Source organism: Lycium barbarum, chromosome 11, assembly GCF_019175385.1.
Source record: "Lycium barbarum isolate Lr01 chromosome 11, ASM1917538v2, whole genome shotgun sequence".
Classification (NCBI taxonomy): domain Eukaryota; kingdom Viridiplantae; phylum Streptophyta; class Magnoliopsida; order Solanales; family Solanaceae; genus Lycium; species Lycium barbarum.
The window spans coordinates 1,265,392-1,275,570 of NC_083347.1; the positions used below are offsets into that span (position 1 = coordinate 1,265,392).

The following is a 10,179-nucleotide window of genomic DNA, read 5'->3' on the forward strand; positions in this document are numbered from 1 at the left end:
CGGATTAGAGTCCTAATTTCTTATTAAATCTGTTCAAAATAAAAAAAAGATACTTGATATAGTATACATTTAAAACACCTAAATTGAAAGAGACGAAGCATGTATCATATTTACTTATAAGTACTAACTATTTCTTGGGCAAAAATTCGTCAGAATTTGAAAGCACTTGCCCCATAAATGGGGCCACACTAACAATATAACCTTATATTTTAAAAAGAAAACAATTTAAAAATAAGGCCTCAGAGATCTTGGTGGATAAATAATCATTAGATAGAAATTTGATAAAGTCCCATCAAGAGTAGCAAATATATCCTTACATCACTGGTGGTGGCGTTGGGCCTGTGACGGAGAAAAAAAATGAGGGCATAAGGGTGTGTCGTAGTGGAGGCTTTTGGTGATGAGAACGGAGGGAGCAAAGGGCTGGTGGTGTTGGTCTAGAACTCTGGCGAGCTCGTCACCGGAGAAGATGGTGGAAGATGAAGTTGTGGGGCAGCGGGTTAGTGGTTTGGTGGCGTGGTGGCTGCTGGTTGGAGGTGAAGTTGGGGTTCGCCGGAGCTCGGAGCTCCGGCGTGGTGATGGGCGGCGGCGATTTGTGGAGGGCAGTGGGTGAAGAAAAAAAAAATGAGAGGAGGGAAAATGCTTAGGTTTCTTGGGAGAGAAAATGAAATCTGTCAAATATTTAGTGTGTGTGTGTAATAATGAAGAGAGAGAGTTTTTAGGGGGAAAGAATGGGAGAAAGTCAAAAGTTAGAAAACACATGGGGCCCTGCAGAGAAAAGGGAGAGGAATAAAATCTGGAAAAAAAATGGGAGGGGGGAAAGAGTGGGAGACAAGTCTAAATTTAGGAATATGTCTTCCCATTTTACGGAGTAATGCGATGTAATCATGCTAATTTGCGCAAGATAAATTAAATATCGTTGAATTAGTTTTGTATGTGATAAACTATTTCGATTTTTATATATTGATCGACAGTATTAAAATATAACTAATATACATATAAAAATACGAGTATTAATATACAATTAGAAAAAATGTGATTGATTTTTATAATGTGCTGTATAGAAATAAAAAATAATTATTTATTAAGATATAATTGCCCTATTATGCTGTGCCTGTACAAATGACTCTGAAAAAGTAATAATTATTTAAATTAATTCAAATGACGATAAATTGATAAAAAAAAATCATAATATTTGCATAAATAAGGATAAGTATCAATAAATCGTATTAAAAATGTGAAAAATATGTAAAAGTTGTATTTTGTGCTATTTTGTGCAGAAACGTTAATTTTAAGAAGGATGAGCCAAAATTGAGTGTCAACAGGGAGTATATGTCAAATGAAGGAAATGAAAGGACAATTAAGATACTACGGACCCATGGGGACTTAAAAAGTAAACACACAAGAGGTAGAATTAATGCTCAACTTCTGAAATGTACACATGTTAGTCCTTGCTTAGTGTACGATTTTAGTTGTTTTTTGTACAACTTATTGTTGTTGTGTTCGTCCACCTTGGGCGTTTAATATGGTCAAATAATATGGGACGAAGGGAGTACTTCATTTATTAATGCTTAAAGAACGTGAAAAGTCAAGTAATGTGGCCAAGTAATATGGGACGGAGGGAGTAATTCATTTATTAATTCTTAAAGAACGTGAAAAGTCAAAAGCGAATAAGTAAAAGTGCACAGAGGAAATACATGTGTCGGAGAATTAAAATTGAAGTGCATACATGTATACATGAGAAGAGAATAAATATTCAGCAAGAACGTGAAAAGCCAAAAGTGAACAAGTAAAAGTGCACGGAGGAAATAAATATATGTCGGAGAATTAAAATTGAATTGCACACGTGTAATAAATATTCAGTACTATGACATATATTCACATGGGATTTGTTAATTTAGAACGTGAAAAGTCAAAAGTGAATAAGTAAAAGTGCACGGAGGAAATAAATTTGTGTAGGAGAATTAAAATTGAACTGCATAAGTCTATACATAAGAAGAGTATAAATATTCAACGAGAACGTGAAAAGTCATAAGTGAACAAGTAAAAGTGCACGGAGAAAACAAATGTGTCAGAGAATTAAAATTGAAGTGCATACGTCTATACATAAGAAGGGAATAAATATTAAGCACTATGACACATGTCTACATGGGATATAAAAATAGTTGGATAAAGTGTACAAATTATATAGCTCAAGGTACAAGAATATAATGCATGTACAATTCGTGAAGCTATTGGTACAAGCTTGGGGCTTATATATATATATATATATATATATATATATATATATATATATATATATATATATATATATATATATATATAATACTAGCAAACTATGCCCGTGCGATGCACGGGGTCCAACATAATTAATTTGACTAGTCAATTTAGTTAGTTTTATGGTTTATATATTTTGCAAAGGATACTGCAATTCTCCTTAGTGAGTCTCCATATTTTTTTTCTTTTCCTCTTATTTTTCCCCTTAATTTCTCAATTGTTGTTAAAATTTTGTCTTATTTTGGTTATATCCGTCTCTTTTTATATTTAGTAAGTTGACAGTTCAAATATCCTACATGTCAAGTTTATAATTACAAGATTCAAAGGATATTTTATTATATTACACACATTTTTAATTTAGAACCACAAGATTCAAAAGTCTATCTTTATTTCTTAAACTTCGTGTCTAGTCAAACGTAGACACTTAAATTGAGACATAGGGAGTATGTGCCAAATAAAGGAAATGAAAGGATAATTGAGACACTGTGGACACATGGGGACTTAAAAAGTAAGCACATAAGATGTAGTATTAATGTTAAACTTCTGAAATGTACACATGTTAACCCCGACTTAGAGTACAATTTCAGTTGCTTTTTGTACAACTTATTATTGTTGTGTTCGTCCACCTTGGGCATTTGTTGTTAAATAAAAATAAAATTGTCTTATTTTGGTTATGTCCGCCTCTTTTTATATTTAGTAAGTTGACAATTCAAATATTCTACATGTCAAGTTTATAATCACAAGACTCAAAGGATATTTTATTATATTATACACATTTTTAATTTAGAACCACAAGATTTGAAATTCTATCTTTATTTCTTAAACTGCGTGTCTAGTTAAACGTAGACATTTAAACTAAGACAGAGGGAGACTATGCCAAATGAACGAATGAAAGGACAATTAAGATATTGTGGACCCGTGGGGACTTAAAAAGTAAACACACAAGAGGTAGAACTAATGTTCAACTTTTGAAATGTGCACATGTTAGTCTCTGCTTAGAGTACAATTTTAGTTGCTTTTGGTACAACTTATTGTTGTTGTATATAGAATAGAAAAACAGATATATATTTTTAGTAATGTGGCCAAGTAATATGGAACTAAGGGAGTACTTCATTTATTAATTCTTAAAGAACGTGAAAAGTCAAGCAATGTGGCCAAGTAATATCGGACGGATGGAGTACTTCTTTTATTAATTCTTAAAGAACGTGAAAAGTCAAAAGTGAACACTTAAAAGTGCACAAAAGAATAACTATATATCGGAGAATTAAAATTGAAGTGCATACATGTATACATGAGAAGAGAATATACATTCAGCAAGAACGTGAAAAGTCAAAAATAAACAAGTAAAAGTACACGGAGGAAATAAACATGTGTCGGCGAATTAAAATTGAAGTGCATACGTGTATACATGAGAAGAGAATAAATATTCAGTCCTATGGCATATGTTCACATGGGATTTATTAATTCTTAAAGAACATAAAAAGTCAAAAGTGTACTGAGGAAACAAATTTGTGTAGGAGAATTAAAATTGAACTGCATACGTCTATACATGAGAAGAGAATTCAGCAAGAACGTAAAAAGTCAAAAGTGAACAAGTAAAAGTGCACGGAGGAAATAAATGTGTCAGAGAATTAAAATTGAAGTGCATACATCTATACATGAGAAGCGAATAAATATTAAGTACTATGACATATGGTCATGTGGGATAAAAAAGTAGTTGGTTAAAGTGTACAAGTTATATAGCTTTTGGTACAAGCATTCATTGCGTGTACAATTTACAAAGCATTCGTAGCTGAATATATAAAAAATAAATACTATGTAGATATATATATATATATATATATATATATATATATATATATATATATAACATCGTAATAGACAGAAAAAAAATATGGTAAAATTTCAGAAATATACAAGTTGGTCACTTACATTGCAAAAAATAGCCCAAAACTTATATTACAAAAACTAGCCCAAAATATACAAACATATACAGACACTTATACCAACATATACAAACATATATACAAAGGCAGAGAGAGAGAGAGCGAGAGAGAGAGAAGTTTGAAAAAAAAATGGGTCATTTTTTGTAAGAATTAAAAAAATGGTTCAATTTTAGTAGCATTGTTGCCCCCAATGAACATACAATGTAATTTTCTCAAAAAAACATTTATCGGCTATTATATTATAACATCATCACATACTAATTCTAGTTATTTATCAGAATTTCTGGTCAAACTTAATACGGTCTCTCAGAATTTGATCACAAATTCCTGTGATCCATTAGAATTGTGACCAGGCAAATCTTCCAACTTGAAATGCTCAAGATTTGTAGCAAATTTTTTGGCAATTCGTCTGCGTTTTTCCGTTAATCTTGGTGATTTTTGTGATAAGGCAAGTTTGTCATCAATTTAAAATTTTGGTGATTCGTTAGAATTTTGCCAATTTCTATTTGTTCATGTGTGGTGCCCAAATAAGAGTTAGGGCCCAAACCCAACTGAAAGGAGGGCAATTAGCAGGAATGTCCTTATTTTGGGCTGGTCTTTAATTTTTGTCATTCATTAGAACCCCCTGATTTCGGGTTTGAACCCCCTGCTCAGTTAAAAATAAAAAATAAAAATATCGCTAGGTAGAGTTTGGATTCACAGAGCAAAGATTTGCCTACAAAACTCTGCCTCATACAAAATTTTGCTCCCTTCAGGCAGAGTTTGAAATTTTACCTTAAGGTAGAGTTTTACCTTCAAGCATGCCAAAACTCTACCCTTCAGGCATGTTAAAACTCTACCTTAAGGCAAAGTTTTGCATTCGTTTTGCCTTATACCTGACGGCAAAACTCTGTCTTGAGATCTAACTTTACTACAAAACGCTGCCTTGCAAAATTGTCCTTTTTTTTTTTTTACTGAGCTAGGGTTCAAACCCCAAACCTCATGGTATTAGGCGAAAGGGCCAAAAATTAAAGACCACCAATTTGAGGGGCAAAAATTAAAGACCAGTGCATTTGAAGGGAACTCCGCACAAAACAATGTTGAAAGGAAAGGATAGGTATCGACCCAAAGCCATGTAAGATTAATCGCATCGGCATAAATGCCCGGCCCTCCAAAACCCATACTCTTGGTCATGTTATAAATACTGCATAGATGTTTTTTTGGGAATTTTACCCGGTGTAGATAACATATAAGAGGTATACTTTAATTTAATTACACAATGTAGCTATATTACGTATTTGAATTACCTACCATAACTACTACACCTAAGTTGTAACATACGGTACTGTATCAAAGTTCTCTCTTTTCAACAATGGATCCACCAATGTCTTCTCCGTCTTCCTCATTGTCCTCTCTTTATCTCCGCCTCAATACCACCCGGAAGCACCCATTGGACCACCCCAACTCTGCCATTAAAACAGAGCTCCATCATTGTTGTCATTAAAACGGAGCTCTATCGCTGGCTTCTCCTTCGAAATCGAATCAGATCTGGCCGGATTTCGAAGCGATTTTGAGTGTATTTCTCATAATAACCATTAAAAGAGAGCTTCATCATTAAAAACAGAGCTCCATCGTTGGCTTCTCCTTCAAAATCGTTGGCTTCTCTCCTCCACCGCTATCATCTTCTCCGGCCCTCATTTTTGCTCCATCGCCGTCGTCTTCTATGGATGGAATCCATGGCCAATCGACCCAATTTTTCTCGGATCTGAGTGCATTTTCTCATATCTAAGCGTATTTTGTTTCTTGTATCTCAGATCTGAGTATATTTTATTTCTTGTATCTTAAATCCGAGTGTCTTTTATTTCTTGTATCTCAGATCTGAGTGTATTCGTTATCTTTTTAGTGTAAAATGCAATGTTTCTTTATGTATTTTTCGCCTGTATTTGGAAGGAGATATTTTTGTATATAAATGAAATACAGTGAATTTGAATACATCTAAATATCCCTCTTTTTTTTTTTTGTATTTTATATTATTTGAATACAACCGAATTTAAATACAACCAAATACAATCGAATTGAATACAAGTTACTGTAGCTACGAAATGTAATTAGCAAAAGTATAGCTATGCCTTAAAAAAAAAAAACAAAGGATAGTCATTTGTGAAAATTCCTCATGTTTTTGTTAATAACCCATGTAAAAAATTAGCTTACAAGTGATGCAATCTTGCTTTACCTCACAAAGTTCGATTATCATGCACTGAGACATTGCACAAAACAATTTCGTTTATGACAGGTAGATTGATTACTTAGGTGCTGTACTTGTTTTCATGTATTTATATTGTACGCAGAGTTTTAAGAAGTATGGTTTTACTTTGGAAATACGCTATATTGTCACTAATATAGCAAAATTTTACCTTTCGTTTCTTTGGGCATCAAATTTTTTAAGGAAAATTACGCTTTAGCCCATATTTGTGTATAAACATCTTTTATACAAGGTTGATACATTATGTATAATGCTTTCCTCTGGTATAATGTTAAGTATAATATTGTATAAACTGAAAATATGGCTACGTGGCGTAATATTTATGTTGGGTTGTATATTTTTGAGAATTTCCTTTCTTTTTTGCCTCACAGAAAATAATAAGAGGAACTATAATTGTTTTTGCCTCTGCATCTTTTCATAATTGCCATATGTATAGGTGATTTTGTATGTAAGTTGATAATCTTTTTGCTTTCGTAAACATTCAACCATCAGTAATAACAAGTACTTTCGATGTTCCATTTTATGTGAATATGTTACTATTTAAGAAGTCAAACAGTTTTTCTTTGACTAGGATTTTCTAAAAAAAAAAACAACTATTTTGAATCAATTAGGTATCTTGACCTGTAATATTTATATGTAATTTTTAAATATGTAAATTTTTTATTTTTTTTTTAATTAAAGAATTTATATACAAATTCACATAAAAAATTAAGTGTTTTGCTCTCGTAATCCGAACTTCTCACATAAATTCGGACAGAAAGAATACTATATTGGGAACCCCAAAAGGCCCCATTTTAAGGAAGGGAAAAGGACATAAATGGCCATCCGGCCCAAACTAATCCCACCGGATGGCTCAAGTTTCTCCAAACCCATTTTGTAGCCCACCAGCCCATTTACTACCCCCCCCCCCCCCCCCAAAAAAAAGACCTTTATGGCGACTTTAGTCGCCACTAAAGGTTCGTTGCAAAAAAAGCACTAAAAGTTGCCACTAAAAGATCAACTATGTATAGAAATGTATCAAAAATGTATCATATGTAAAAAAAAGTATCATTGTTGTATAGAATATGTATCCCCACCGTATATCTATAGAAAATGTATCATAGGTTTGTATCGTTGTTGTGTAATTTGTGTATAATAAATGTATCATCAACTTATACTCACTAATCATACATATATTATACATTAGTTATACATTGATTATACACTAATGATTCACATATTATATGTATTCCATACATAAGTATAGAAAATGTATCATTGTTGTATAATTTATGTAAAAATTGTATCATTCTTATATAGAAAGTGTATCATACGTCTAGACAATGTATCATACATATACAATATATAAAGTGTATCATTCTTGTATAGAAAGTATATATAAATTGTATCATTCCTGTATAAAAAGTGTATATAAACTGTATCATTCTTGTATAAAAAGTGTATATAAACTGTATCATTCTTGTAAAGAAAGTGTATATATAATTCCAGTATATGTATATAAACTATATCATTCTTGTATAGAAAGTGTATATAAACTGTATCATTCTTGTATACAAAGTGTATATATAATTTCAGCATATGTATATAAACTGTATCATTCTTATATAGAAAGTGTATATAAATTGTATCATTCTTGTATAAAAAGTGTATATATAATTACAACATATGTATATAAACTGTATCATTCTTGTATAGAAAGTGTATCCTACGTATAAAAAATATATCATACATATACGTATAGAAACCATATAATTGTTGTATAGAATATGTATCACTACTTTATATGTATAGAAAATGTATCATACGTATAGAAATTGTATCATTATTGTATAATATGTGTATAATTTATGTATAATAAATGTATAATTAACGTATAATTTATGTTTAATAAATGTATAGTTAATGTATACTTACTAATTTTATCAGTTTGTAGTTGATATATTTTAGTTTGTTAAGTTTTCGATGATGGTTACTTTAGTTTATTTATTTAGTTCTTCTTTTTTAATTCCTAGTAGAAGATAGAAAAATAAATGGAAATTTGCAGCGAACCTTTAGTGGCGACTTTAAAAGTCGCCACAAAAAGTCTAATCTTTTTGTTGTTTGCAGCGAACTTTTAGTGGCGACTAAAAGTTTGATCCTTTGTTTTTGGGCCAGCGCATGGCATTAGTTTGGCCGAATGGCCAACTCGGGACATTTGTTCAAAATGGGGCCATTTTGGGTCCTTTTTTTCTTCCTGATGATCACACCATGTACTTTTCCCTTTAAGCAAATGACCTGAGTTGACTGTTCGACCCAAATTGATGCCAAGCGCTACCCCAACCCATTCACTACCCAAAAAATTAGACTTTTTGTAGCGACTTTAAAAGTCATCACTGAAAGTTCACTACAAAAAGAACGGGGCTATTTGTGGCGACAAAGTCGCCACTAAAGATCGATGAAAAAAATTATCCCGAAACATGTATAAGTAGTAAGTATACATTAATTATATATTTATTAAACAAGAATTATACACTAATAATACATTTTCTAATTATCCGTTGATTATACATTTATTATACACAAATTATACAACAATGATATATTTTCTATACATCTTTACATATTCTATACGATAATGATACACTTACTATATGTACGATACATTTTTTCTATACATATACAGTTGTGATATATATTCTATACAATAATGATACAGTTTCTATACATATGATATATTTTCTATACGTATACAACAATGATACAGTTTCTATACATATGCTGGAATTAGTTGAAAAATGGCTTAAAAATAGAACTATTTTGAAAAGGCTAAAAAATGACTTTTAAGATTCTTGGTCCACTGGTTATCAATATTTGTGTCCTTTTCCCTATTATATTACCGGTGAACAGCCATCGAAAGTGTTAAAAAAGTTGGAGATGCAAAAGTTACTAGCCATAAAAGATTTGTGACACATCAAATATAATTATCTGAATTAGTTTCCCAATAGATTAAACAAGTACAAAGAACATGTAATTAAGGTACACGACTATCTCACTGAGGCTTTTTAACGGTGATAGATTCACAACACACTGGCCAACGCCACCAAGGACAACCGCGACATCGTAACATTCTTCTATGATGCATCGTCTCGAGAGATGATCTGCCAATTATATCTTGAGTTGGAACATCAATCTGCCCCTTCACCCTCGGTGGCGGTGAATCTTCAAATGAGGAGAGGCCAAAGTTAGAGCCTAGTGAGAAAACAAGGAAGAAAATAACTAAAATCATTATCGCTTTGGTAGTCTTCATGTCCAATGTCGCTAATTAGTGTAGAATTCTAGATCTGATGATCATGTAGAACAGATTAATTATATATAGAGAGGTTGAGATTATTGTTATCCATTCTATAATTAATTAGAGTGTGTTTGGATTGACTTATTTTAAGTGCTTATTGGGTGTTAAGCTCTTTTCTAGTTTTTGTAGTGTTTGGAAAAGATAAAAATGCTTTTAAGCACTTACTTTTACCCCCTGTTTGGATGGTGGTTTCTCGTGGTTCATTAATGTATGATTTTCTATGAAACTATGTTTGTTTCCATTGTTCTTAAAATTATGTGGTATGGTGTTGTAAACCCTTGGTTCATCCCATGGTTATATAACCATGAAAAGTCCTAATTTTTGTAACCACGGATTTGGTGATTTTTCCATGGTTACGTATTTTATTTCCCCATTATACCCCACCC

At 31.9% G+C, this 10,179-nt stretch overlaps 1 non-coding gene across 1 annotated transcript; it reads right to left on the minus strand.

The window, feature by feature from the left end:
* Positions 1-235: 235 nt before the first annotated feature.
* LOC132620550 (small nucleolar RNA SNORD24) lies at positions 236-327 on the minus strand. The gene has a single exon (XR_009574994.1). It is a non-coding gene; the product is annotated as a small nucleolar RNA SNORD24 (small nucleolar RNA).
* Between the last annotated feature and the right edge of the window lie 9,852 nt (positions 328-10,179).